Raw genomic sequence first — 14,143 nt, 5'->3', positions numbered from 1 at the left:
AGTTATAGCGTGGCAAATATGGAACAAAATAAAGAGAAAATACGGCATATTTTACAGGAAAAGGATAAAAATGAGCAGTTTACGGACCCGATACAGTTTCCATTTCCACCGCACAACGATGGTTTCAACGTTTTCGTTCTGGTGTAGAGGTGGTCGAAGATGCGCCTCGCTTCGGAAGGCCTGTCGTCGAAAATTGCGATAAAATCGCTTAATTGGTCGAAAGAGACCGGCATAGTAGAACCGTAGCATCGGTCAAGAGCTGGGCATGAGTCATCAAAAATTCCTTTCAATTTCTATAAAAAAAAATTTCAGTAAAAATACCGCAAGACTTTTTTGACAAACCATTATAACAAAAAAGAAATAAAGAATTTTTAAAGTGGACAACATAATTTTACAATTTTCGAAAATGGCAGTAAATAATTTTACTGTAGACGCTATAGCTAGATTAGTAGCTACACAAACCACAAACTTAAGGGGCCATACCAGCGTAACGCATGAAAAATTAGGCGATTTTCGCGATTTTTTTTAAAAAAAGGTACTCTATTGAATGTTTCGAACTTCTTTGGACGTAATGGGGTATATTTTCAGCTATATTATAAAATCTTTTTTAACAAAAATATTGAAAAATAGCGAAGCTTTTTTTGGAGGTGTCAAAAAATAAGTGCCCCAACTACTGACATGATTTCGGCCAAATGAGTAGCTGAAACAAAAAAATTCAAAAAGTTTATTAAACTTAAAGACATTTCCTATACAATGACCTACGGTCTTTGAAAATATCAAAACTTAACAAAATAGCGTATTTTTTTAGGAAAAATCAGTTGTTTTTTATGTCAAATTGACAATTTTCAACCAATAAAAAAGATCGTAGGTCATTGTATAGTAAATTTATTCAACAATACCTAGTTTTAATTTGAGGTTGATCGGTTAATTTCTCGTTGAGTTATGATGTCAGCAATTTTTAAAAAAGTCGTTTAGAGAAAAACACATTTAAAGTTTCATTTATATATGTTTGTACCTGCGGGCGGTCGCTATTTAGAACGCTGTCACCAGGAATAATGGGATGCCCAACTTATTCCAGTGTGAGAGCGCCTCAAAATAAGCGTTTTTTATAACATTTTCCATTATGGCCAGATCGAACAAAATAAGAATTTTTGGGCACTTTAAATTAAAATACCCAACATTTATTACGATTACAAATTATTATATATTGGACTTTTAATATATTGCGAAACTACTTAATTCCTTTTTTATGATTTTATGGTATATTAAAACAACTGACTTTCGATCTTTCAATACTTAATAAGGTGAATTAAGCCTGTTAGTCTCAATTAATAAATGTTTTCAATCATTTGTAATAAAAAATTAATTCTATTATGCATCAAATTACAAATTGTTTCATGAAATATATTCAAATTTCGCATTTTCTTTGATTTTCATTGTTTTAAATTTTTATTAGCGATCTTGAACGGCGGCAACAAATTCCTCTGTTCACATATATTTTTGGTATAATTTCAATCTGGCCGTTCCAGTCATTCCAGTTGCAAAACGTCAAAACCTACCCAATGCAGTCAACTGTCAAAATTCGGTAGGTGAGCGGCTCTCACATTTCCAGTGACAGGAGAGTTGGGGATCTCTCTATCTCTGGCTGTCACTATTTAAGATACGACCTTGCCGATGTTACAGTATATTTTTGGAAATATAAACTATCGAAAACATTTGATCACACTGGTGTAGCCACTTAAGAGCTGAAATAGCTCAGCTAAATATCCAGATAAAATACATAACCTCTGCTACGTAAGTGACAGAATACGAAACGCAGACAATTAATTACTCGATTATATGTAATAAAAATTTAGAATTTGTAAACTATTTGCCGGAATTTTCGGGAAGGTCAAATGTCAGCTGGAGGGAAGTAGGAGCTATTTTAGAGCCCTTACAACACTCAGAGGCAAGATTGTTAGCAATGCCAACAACATTTTAGCAAACCATGGCACAGTTTTAAATTTAGAGGCCATATTTTCCATGTTACATTTTGCGGATAGAAGGCCAATACACGTAATTGACCAAGAAATGAGCATACTCAGACAAGGATCGCAATCCTTAATTTATTATTACAACGAAGTCAATAAGAAATTGACATTGTCAATTAATAAAACTATAATGACACACGAAACAAATTCGGAAATAACAAACAATTACACATCAAAAATCGAGAAACCGCGCTTAGAACATTCATAACTGGTTTAAATTATCCTTTAAACAAATACTTTTTTCTTTAACACCTACCTATTTGCCAAATGCTCTTGCTAAAGCAGAATAACTTCATTCAAATCAAATGCAAATATAATTTGCTTTGCAATTTAATAAAAAAAACCGTCATGGTTCACGAAACCAGCTCCAAGCTAATCGAAGATATTTGGATGGATTCCAATCATCAAGAACCCGTGGAACTAGACCAATCAATCCAACTAATAAATAAGCCCAGGAGCAGGAGCAAGAGGTATAATTGGCAGACCAATTATCAACCAACTAATATACCAAAAATGTCAATTGAAAGTGCACATGTAAGCACACAACCTCAACCAAAAATTCAAAGAATCAATAATATTACTGAGAACCATTTCATAGGGTAAACTCTGATTTGTCGTATGTTATTAAAACCGATACAAAACCTGGGCAAATCTTTAGAATTCTTATATATACGGGCTGGAATTTATAATAATAAAAACATTTTAGTAAATAGGAAGAGGGTTAAAACCATTCATGGTTCGACCATAATAAAACATTTTCATAATATCAATCTCTTGGGTATACAGGAACGTTTTTATGAAACGTTTTTATGAAACGTTAACTTCAGTTGCACCGAAGCTAAATACCCGAGTAGAATCGGAATCGAGTTTACCATCCCTACTGGCAGCCATCGCGTGCACATATACCCTGCCAACCATGAGCGGGTAAAACACCAGATAATTAGCGGGTAACATGGTGGTAAACATATAGAATGTTTCTTAAACCTGGCAGATATTTTACCTACTCACGTACGTATACATGTGATCAGACATCTTTGTTGCGCTCATTCAGCAGTGTCATATAAAAAAGTATATCTGTCCTGCTCTAATATCCCCAATCGAAGGCTGATTCAGGGTTGCATTTTAAACAGCTGATGCAGGGTTGTATTTTAAAGAGCTGATACAGGGTTGCATTTTTTGATTCCTACTTTAAAAATCAAATCAAATTTATTAAAATTTCAAAGAAAACTTTTTAGTTTTTTAATTTTTAAATTATTAAATTTATTATTTTTAATAAATATTTACATAAGTATTTATATAAAATTGTAATTAATTATTTTAACGCTAAATAAAAATATATTTAATTTAAAAAAAGAATTTCATCTGAAAAAGGATTAATTACAGAAAAGAATTATTATTAGCTGAAAATAAAGTGAAAAAAGATTATAAAAGACAAATACCTGAAAACAAAAGAGTGGAAAAATATTATAAAAGACAAATTACTGAAAATAAAATAAAGGTTATTAAAACCTGAAAATAAAAGAGTGGAAAATTATTATAAAAGGCAAATATCTGAAAATAAAAGAGTGGAAAAATATTATAAAAGATAAATACCTAAAAATAAAATAAAGATTATTAATACCTGAAAATAAATAATAATTACATTGAAGAAAGATTAATTGTATAAAATGATAATAATATCTGAAAAAAAAATTAATATTATCTGAAAGAATAAAATATATTAAATACAAATAGAATTTACTCTGAAAGCCAATATTAACTAAATAAAAATAGTGATAAAATCTGAAAAGAAAGAATAATTAAATAAAAATCATAATAATATCTGAAATAAAAGAATAATATTATCTGATTATTTAAAATATAAGGCAAACATTTGTTTTACATATTATATTGGATTGTGCAGGCCGCCTTAAACGCATAAAATACATACTTATGTACATATGTATGTAATTATTTTTGCGTATTATGATGAACTGCGCAATCCAATTTCTAACAACACACACTTTTTCTCACATACTTACTTAACAATTTAAATTTGCTGCTTCTGGTGATATTGCTGCAGCTGCTAATTCCAATGCTATAAAACCAAATGAAGTAATTATTTGCAAATTATTTAAAAAAAATCATTCACTTACCTTCTTGTTGTACGAGCCTCCTTTACGATAGTACGATCACGAATGACATGCGTCTTTCAATCGTTTTTTTATTACCCTCTTTGGGATTTTCTTTTGTCACTATTGAGAATAATGTTTTCTCCTTCGCACTCATTCAAATAAATCAAGAGATGAAAGAAACTTTTTTTCATCGCATTTAGGTAAACAAAAAATAACCCGAAAATGTGCGTTGGTGTTAGTGTATAGAGAAAAAATGTGTAGTTGTATTGGAATATTTGTCTCAAGCGGGTAGCCGTGGTTCGCAGGGTGTTTTTTTTTCCATGAAATTTATATGGAAAACAGAACATTTGAAATAGGCACCTCTTAATATTAATATTAAGAGCTCATCTTTTGAGTGAATTTCTTTTTCACATTTTCGAAAGTTTTTAGCCTGTTTTTCAGTTGAAAAAAAAGGTTGCTTCAGAATGACAAACCCTGTTGTCCATACAAGAATTTGATTCCGATCGTTCAGTTCGTATGGCAGCTATATGCTATAGTTAACTGATCTGAACAATTTCTTCGTAGATTACATTGTAGCCTTAGAAAATAACATATACCAAATTTCGTTAAAATATCTTGTCAAATGTGAAAGTTGTCCATACAAGAACTTGATACCGATCGTTCAGTTTGTATGGCAGCTATATTGCCTTAGAAAATAATATATACCAAATTTCGTGAATATATCTTGTCAAATGTGAAAGTTTTCCATACAAGCATTTTATTCCAATCGTTAAGTTTGTATGGCAGCTATATGTTATAGTGGTCCGATATCGGCCAATCCGATAAATGAGCAGCTTCTTGAAGAGAAAATGATATTTGCAAAATTTCAAAACGATATCTTAAAAACTGAGGGACTAGTTCGTATATATACAGACAGACAGACGGACAGACAGACGGACATGGCTAAATCGACTCAGCTCGACATACTGATCATTTATATATATACTTTATAGGGTCTCCGACGATTCCTTCTGGGTGTTACAAACTTCGTGACAAACTTAATATATCCTGTTCAGGGTATAATAATACTACAGATAGAAAAATAAAGGAACCAAATGCTAATAATAATTTAAAAAATTAATAATGTTGAACTTGCTGAAATGTATAAATATAATAAGAATGAAGCAAAAGATATCAACATTCTATTGCTAAGGGAGGATGTTATTAAAATAATAAATAAAGCTCATCAAAACGTGTACATAGATTTCCTATAGAACGGATATTAAAGCAGAAATTAGAACTGAGGATGACAAACCTATATGGTCCAAACAATATCCTTATTCTATATCTGGAAATAATTTTGTCAATAAGGAAATCCTTAATAAGGAGAGGAAAGGACAAAGGGACTTTACCCGTATAATTCTCCTGTTTGGGTCGTTTTTAAAAAAGGAATAAATGAAGATAGTAGATAGAAAGGTCAAAAAACAGAATTTTCTGTAAATAACGGAAAACATGAATACATAAGAATGTCTGAATGTATATTGCAGAGAGCAATGAATAATATTTTCCACGAATATATATGTAGGAAAATTTTGTCGCGTATATGTTGACGACATAATATCATATTCAACAAGTAAGGAAGGGCTAAGTTCGGGTGTCGCCGAACATTTTATACTCTCGCATGGTAAAGTGATAATCGAGATTTCATAATCCGTCATTTACATATTTTTCAAATACCGTATTTTTGTAAAGTTTTATTCCGCTATCATCATTGGTTCCTAATGTTTATACTCGTATTATACAGAGAAGGCATCAGATGGAATTCAAAATAGCTTTATATTGGAAGAAGGCGTGGTTGTGAACCGATTTCACCCATATTTCGTACACGTCATCAGGGTGTTAAGAAAATATTATATACCGAATTTCATTGAAATCGGTCTAGTAGCTCCTGAGATATGGTTCTTGGTCCATAAGTGGGCGGCGCCACGCCCATTTTCAATTTTTAAAAAAAGCCTGGGTGCAGCTTCCTTCTGCCACTTCTTCCGTAAAATTTAGTGTTTCTGACGTTTTTTGTTAGTCGGTTAACGCACTTTTAGTGATTTTCAACATAACCTTTGTATGGGAGGTGGGCGTGGTTATTATCCGATTTCTTCCATTTTTGAACTGTATATGGAAAAGCTTGAAGGAAACGACTCTGTAGACTTTGGTTGACATAGCTATAGTAGTTTCCGAGATATGTACAAAAAACTTAGTAGGGGGCGGGGCCACGCCCACTTTTCCAAAACAATTGCGTCCAAATATGCCCCTCCCTAATGCGATCCTTTGTGCCAAATTTCACTTTAATATCATTATTTATGGCTTAGTTATGACACTTTATAGGTTTTCGGTTTCCGCCATTTTGTGGGCGTGGCAGTGGGCCGATTTTGCCCATCTTCGAACTTAACCTTCTTATGGAGCCAAGGAATACATGTGTCAAGTTTCATCATGATATCTCAATTTTTACTCAAGTTACAGCTTGCACGGACGGACGGACGGACAGACGGACGGACGGACAGACAGACATCCGGATTTCAACTCTACTCGTCACCCTGATCACTTTGGTATATATAACCCTATATCTGACTCTTTTAGTTTTAGGACTTACAAACAACCGTTATGTGAACAAAACTATAATACTCTCGTTAGCAACATTGTTGCGAGAGTATAAAAACACTAAAAGAACATATATTTCATTTGTATTAAATATGTAGTACAAACCCTTGAAGATGCCCCTATGAAAATATCTATGTAAAAATCATAATTTATAGAAACCGGGGTTGAATTTTTAGGTTGTGTGCCATAAGGTTATAAAAACTGATCCCAGAAAAGTAAAAACAATAAAAAATTACCCATATCCCAAGACGTTACGACAACTTAGAGAATTTTTAGGGGATACTATAGGAAATTATGCAGCAATAGCTAAACCACTAACAAAACACGTAAAGGAAGAAAATGGTCTAAGAAAACAATTATTAATATTTATCAAGAAGGAATAGTAGCTTGTGAAACCAACAAGAACAAGTTGATTAGTTCAACCAAACTTTGAGAAATAATTAATTTAACTACTGAAGCATCTAATGTTGCTGTCAGTGCAGTTTTATCCCTATAAGGAAGACCAATTTGACTCATTTTAAAGACACTAAACTCTACAGAGCAAAATTACGCAACAAACGAGAAAGAATTATTCGCCATAGTTTCGGCATTAAAGACATTGCGCCATTATATCGGGTGATTTTTTAAGAGCTTGATAACTTTTTTCAAAAAAAAACGCATAAAATTTGCAAAATCTCATCGGTTCTTTATTTGAAACGTTAGATTGGTTCATGACATTTACTTTTTGAAGATAATTTCATTTAAATGTTGACCGCGGCTGCGTCTTAGGTGGTCCATTCGGAAAGTCCAATTTTGGGCAACTTTTTCGAGCATTTCGGCCGGAATAGCCCGAATTTCTTCGGAAATGTTGTCTTCCAAAGCTGGAATAGTTGCTGGCTTATTTCTGTAGACTTTAGACTTGACGTAGCCCCACAAAAAATAGTCTAAAGGCGTTAAATCGCATGATCTTGGTGGCCAACTGCCCATGCATCCCGAAATATGCACTGTTTGGTGTGGTTTGTACGCTGGTGGAATCATTGGACCGTATTTTTTCAAAGATGCTGTTGGACGCAACGTTACGGTGAATGGCGATCGCTATCGTTCGATGCTAACAAACTTTTTGTTGCCAAAAATGGAAGAACTGAACTTGGTTGACATGTGGTTTCAACAAGATGGCGCTACATGCCACACAGCTCGCGATTCTATGGCCATTTTGAGGGAAAACTTCGGAGAACAATTCATCTCAAGAAATGGACCCGTAAGTTGGCCACCAAGATCATGCGATTTAACGCCTTTAGACTATTTTTTGTGGGGCTACGTCAAGTCTAAAGTCTACAGAAATAAGCCAGCAACTATTCCAGCTTTGGAAGACAACATTTCCGAAGAAATTCGGGCTATTCCGGCCGAAATGCTCGAAAAAGTTGCCCAAAATTGGACTTTCCGAATGGACCACCTAAGACGCAGCCGCGGTCAACATTTAAATGAAATTATCTTCAAAAAGTAAATGTCATGAACCAATCTAACGTTTCAAATAAAGAACCGATGAGATTTTGCAAATTTTATGCGTTTTTTTTTTAAAAAAAATTATCAAGCTCTTAAAAAATCACCCGATATTTATGCGCTAAAAGATTTAGAAATTCACTCAGGTCGTCAACCATCAGCTTTTGCCAGTTTTCGAAAAAAATCCAGTGTTAAAATGAAAAGATGGAAAGCTTTTATAGAGGAGTTTTCCCAAAAAATAATTTATAAACCAGGAACGACAAATGTAGTTGCTGACGCATTATCAACACAAGTATTAAATAATTTAACTTTAGTTCAAGTGAGTCGAGCGACTCAAGCGATTCACTAATAGAAACCCAACATTCTACAGAAAGTAGCGATGAGTATCAAATTCATGAAAAAAAAAAAACAAACCTTTGAATCATTTTAAGCAACAGATAGTAATTGATAATGGAGCAAGAATTTAATAATAAACTATTTTTAATTGAATATGACATAACAGTAAATATAATTGGTATTTTAAAAGAATGTGTGAATCCAAAAGTAGTTACAGGAATATTTTGCACAACTGAAGTGCAATAAAAAACATTTCGAAGGAGAAATTTCCAACGTAAAATTTCTATATACTAAACTCTTCCCTAATGATATATGCAATAATGGAGATCAAGGAACGATAATTGAGCAAACACATACGAGTAATAGAGCACCCAGAAGTTATATGCAAAATTTGGCACAAATTAGGCAGCAATATTATTGGCCTTTAATGATAAAATAATTTAAACAGTATGCAAAAAATTGTATTATAGCATATTGATAATGAAACAGGCTTAAGTACGATACAGTCCAAGTCTTTAATGGAGAGGATAAATATACGAATTAATTATTGTATACCACATCACAGTACAAGTAATGGCCAAATAGAAAGAGTTCATTCAGCACTGCTTGAAATTTCCAGATGTTTAAAGCAAGAACACAGCTTAATTAATACTTTTGAATCAATTATGAGAGCAGTTCAAGAGTATAATAAAACAATTCATTCAGTAACAGCTAAACAACCTTGTAATATTTTACTTAATAAAGAACCTCCGAAAATATGAAAAATGTGTTGCAGCATGCACACGAGAAAATGCTAGAACATCATAACAAGAAAAGGCTTCCAAAAAGTTATCAAAAAGGAGATATTATATATGAAAAAATATATGGGGGAAGAAATAAATTAAACCCGAAATACAAAAAACAAGTAGTAATATAAGATTTACAAAGTACAGTTAAAATACAAAATAGAAACAGAATAATTCATAATCTTGAAATCCTTTAGGTTTACATTCTTATACATCATAATAATTTGTACGGCCATTCCTTTCATCACAGCCCAAATAGAAATCATGGATCTCAATCACGGAAATAGATATTCCCTTCTGAACCTAGAAAAAGTAAAGTTGGTTGAAAGATACGACAGAATTACTTATCTTATCAATACAACAATGTACAAAGAAGTAGTTAACAATTTAGAGTCCACTTGTAATGGCTAAAATTAAGCATATTACAACTCAGATATACTACATACAGTGACTCACAAAATTGATCACGTTTTAGTTGAATATTCATTTCTTTTTTCATTCCGTCTTACATATGCAGTCAAACACAAATCTGACTGAATACTTATGTTGCTTGGCGTTTGATGTACCGTTATCTATATGTTTTACGTCGCCACCAAAATTAGCGGTAAAGTAAAATTTGAACAATGCGCAGAAGGCAAGCGTGATCAATTTTGAGACTTTCGCTCGAAGTGTTCGGATGTGCGCAAAAAAGTGAATTCATAAAATAGAATAGTTTGAATTATTTGAAAAATATAGATATAAAAGGTAAGAGAAAATATGCATACGTTCTTCCGCCGCTATAGTTGCTTATATCTTTGGCAGACATGGGAAAAAAGAACATGGTTATCTCCAATGGAGTTAAGGCGAGGTGAAAAAAATGTTGATTGATGGTGTGACTCATCGCGAAATTTCTCGAAGGCTGAAAATCTCCGTTGGCATTGTGAGTAAAATTCGCAGCAAACTTGCAGATTTATTCATTAAAAATAAAGCAGGCCGTAAAAGAATTCTTAGCTCAGTTCAGGAACGCGACGTTGTTAGGAGTATAAGAAGTGGCAAATGCGAAAATGCCGTAGAAATATGCCATAGCCTGCAAAAGAATAATAATTTAAAGGTTTCTGCAGAGACAATACGAAGAACATTACGAAATGCTGGTCTAAAAGGCCGTGCAAAAGTCAAAAAGCCTCTTCTCACTGAGAGACACAAGAAGTTGCGGCTAAATTTTGCCAAAAAATACAAGTATACAATCATTGAGCGAATTATGGCCTAAGGTGCAGCAGGCGTGGGATTCTATTTCGTCAGAAGGACGGAGAAGGAAGGAGAATCAAAGCCGTTATAGATGCCAAAGGTGGTTATACGAAGCATTAATATTAATTTTTAACCCTGTTAATATTAACTGTATATATACTCACTCCACATCATAGAATTGAGAAAAGAGGATTAGTTAATATAATATGGACAGATCTTAAATATATTTAGGGTGTCATGGACGACGAAGACCATCAAAAAATAAAAGGCAAATTAGATATAAACACAATCAATGCCCAAAATGCAATTGAACAAATCAATGTTCAGAAAAAAATTAATGAACAAGTAAGGAAGGCCTAAGTTCGGGTGTCACCGAACATTTTATACTCTCGCACGATAAAGTGATAATCGAGATTTCATTATTAGTCATTTACATATTTTTCAAATACCGTATTTGTGTAAAGTTTTATTCCGCTATCATCATTGGTTTCTTATGTATACATATATTATACAGAGAAGGCATCAGATGGAATTCAAAATAGCGTTATATTGGAAGAAGGCGTGGTTGAGAACCGATTTCACCCATATTTTGTACATATCATCAGGGTGTTAAGAAAATATTACATACCGAATTTCATTGAAATCGGTATAGTAGTTCCCGAAATATGGTTTTTGGTCCATAAGTGGGCGACGCCACGCCCATTTTCAATTTTTAAAAAGTCTGGGTGCAGCTTCCTTCTGCCATTTCTTCCGTAAAATTTAGTGTTTCTGACGTTTTTTGCTAGTCGGTTAACGCACTTTTAGTGATTTTCAACATAACCTTTGTATGGGAGGTGGGCGAGGTTATTATCCGATTTCCATTTTTGAACTGTATATGGAAATGCCTGAAGGAAACGACTTTGTAGGATTTGGTTGACATAGCTATAGTAGTTTCCGAGATATGTACAAAAAACTTAGTAGGGGGCGGGGCCACGCCCACTTTTCCAAAAAAATTACCCCTCCCTAATGCGATCGTTTCTGCCAAATTTCACTTTAATATCTTTATTTATGGCTTAGTTATGACACTTTATAAGTTTTCGGTTTCCGCCATTTTGTGGGCGTAGCAGTGGGCCGATTTTGCCCATTTTCGAACTTAACCTTCTTATGGAGCCCAGAAATACGTGTACCAAGTTTCATCATGATACCTCAATTTTTACGCAAGTTACAGCTTGCACGGACGGACGGACGAACAGACAGACATCCGGATTTCAACTCTACTCGTCACCCTGATCACTTTGGTATATATAACCCTATATCTGACTCTTTTAGTTTTAGGACTTACAAACAACCGTTATGTGAACAAAACTATAATACTCTCCTTAGCAACTTTGTTGCGAGAGTATAAACATTTTACTACCAAATTAAAGCTTTTGGTGATAACACTAACAATCACTACAGGAAATTGTTTCAGAATATTAAGGGGGGAGCCTGCTTTAGAAGCTTCAAAAGATTGATTTTTTTTGCTTAAATCTCTTTAAAAAATATCTAAGACTATGTCCCCAAAGTTATACGAGTAGATGAGAATTTAAAATATTGTCGAAGCTAAAAGAGCGCTTGGGCAGAAAGCGAAAACTTTGACCCGGATTTCTCGGTTTTTAATTTTTACGATTTTTCTTAATAGGCGGGCAGGATAGAAAAAAAAACTGAACGTCGTATGGAATTGGGACTAAGAAAAGTTAAGTTTGAACATATTTTAAAACAACATAAAGTAAATTTTTTTGTCAAAAACCATTTTTTTCAATTTTAAAAAATTTTAGAATTTTACACTTTTTTTTGGAATTTTCTTAGTTTAACTAGATATAAGTTATAAGCAAATATGAGTCTCTTTGAATTTTTTGTTTCCGCTAGGAATTACGACCTGCATCCTGCCCGCCGTCCGACAAATGCACATCCGAGATGCATCGGGCAATTACTTCCCAAAGGTAGAATATCAAATATTTCGTATCTACTGCTAAATAACTATTTGGGTTGTTATTGTTTGTTGTACTGATAGTGCATAAGGTTGTTTTGATGATTGTTTGTTTAGGATATTATAAAAAAATACTGTTATAAGGAATACGTTCCTTAACTCGCTCACATTTTTTCCTGATAAATGATAATATCTTGATTTTAATTGAATTGTACTTATATGTAGAATTGTGTTTGAAATAATAGCAGTGGCTTGCGAAAATTAAAACCATGTTATTTTTATACTCTTGCAACCAGTTGCTACAGCGGATAATATTGTAGTTAACCAAACGGTTGTACGTATCACATAAAACTAAGCGAGATAGATATTGGGTTATATGTATATATAAAAATGATCAGGATGACGAGAAAAGTTGAAATCCGGTTGCCTGTTCATCCGTCCGTCCGCTCGTACAAGCTGTACCTTAAGTAAAAATTGAGGTAGCTTGATGAAACTTTGTATGTGAGTTCCTTAGTATTAAACAAAATTTCGAGTTTGCGTAATCGGACCACTGCCACGTCCACAAATCGCCATTAATCGAAAATATATAAAGTGCCATAACTAAGCACTTAATTAAGATATAAAGCTGTAATTTAGTACGGAGGATCGCAGTAGCAAGGGGCACCTGTGGATAAAAATTTTTGAAAAAGTGGGTGTGGCTCCACAATCTAAGTACATAGTTTAATGTACATATCTCCTAAGCCACTTAAGCCCCAACAACCAAATTTGCTAAGTGCAAATCTTATAAGAACTTCTACCGACAGTGTGAAAATGGATGAAATCGAAGGATAAATCCGCTCACTCCCCATATAACGGTACTGTTAAAAACTACTATAAGAGTGATAAATCAATAACTAAATTTTACCGCCGAGATGGTATAAACGATCTCTTATGAGAGCTCCTGTGCAAATTGGATGATGGGCATGGCACCACCCACTTTTTGGTGACATCCCATATCTCGGGACCTGATAAAGCCGATTTCGACAAAATTTAGTACGTGGCATTCTCCTTACATTCTTACGCCACATTTTGAAAATGGACGAAATCGGACAACAACCACTCCTACTTCCCGTATAGAACAATTTTAAATACTACTTGCTTCGTTCAGGTTCTAGTGCGCAAATTAAGAAGCAATTAATATAATGGGATCCAAATTTGCACGAATAATTTCTCTAGTGTGTGCTACCCTATGACTAAAAATTGTTTAAATCCAATTAACACTGTTCAAGCTCCTAATAGCATTGACAGACGGCAGCGTTAAACCAGATTAATTGCATTTTTCGGGATTAATTCAGGAGTTACCACAGCTAACTCCGTTGCTGAATCGAAAAATAACTCTCAAAATTTTAGGGAGCTTGTGAGATTTTCGTTGGCAACATTGTTAAAAATGGCCAATTTTCATCTATTGTGAATGAAATACAAGCAACCCTGACAGCTGTTTATCAAATTCTCAATATAATATCAATAAAACTTCTATGTTTTGATGCAGTTTTAAAAATAATGTGTTGGTATGCTTTTGTAATAAAAAATGGTTTGGTAAAAATTGGTCGCCTAACA

At 33.5% G+C, this 14,143-nt stretch overlaps 1 long non-coding RNA gene across 1 annotated transcript; it reads right to left on the bottom strand.

Moving 5' to 3' along the window:
* Window positions 1-3,802: 3,802 nt before the first annotated feature.
* LOC126764033 (uncharacterized) lies at window positions 3,803-4,452 on the bottom strand. Its single transcript, XR_007667794.1, has 3 exons — window positions 4,166-4,452; window positions 4,052-4,107; window positions 3,803-3,852 (listed from the first exon to the last, which is right to left on the bottom strand). It is a non-coding gene; the product is annotated as an uncharacterized LOC126764033 (long non-coding RNA).
* Window positions 4,453-14,143: the final 9,691 nt, after the last annotated feature.

The sequence above is a fragment of the Bactrocera neohumeralis genome, unplaced genomic scaffold (assembly GCF_024586455.1).
Source record: "Bactrocera neohumeralis isolate Rockhampton unplaced genomic scaffold, APGP_CSIRO_Bneo_wtdbg2-racon-allhic-juicebox.fasta_v2 cluster09, whole genome shotgun sequence".
NCBI lineage: Eukaryota > Metazoa > Arthropoda > Insecta > Diptera > Tephritidae > Bactrocera > Bactrocera neohumeralis.
Note: the sequence above shows the minus strand (reverse complement) of the source record. Positions and strands in the feature narration are given on the sequence as shown.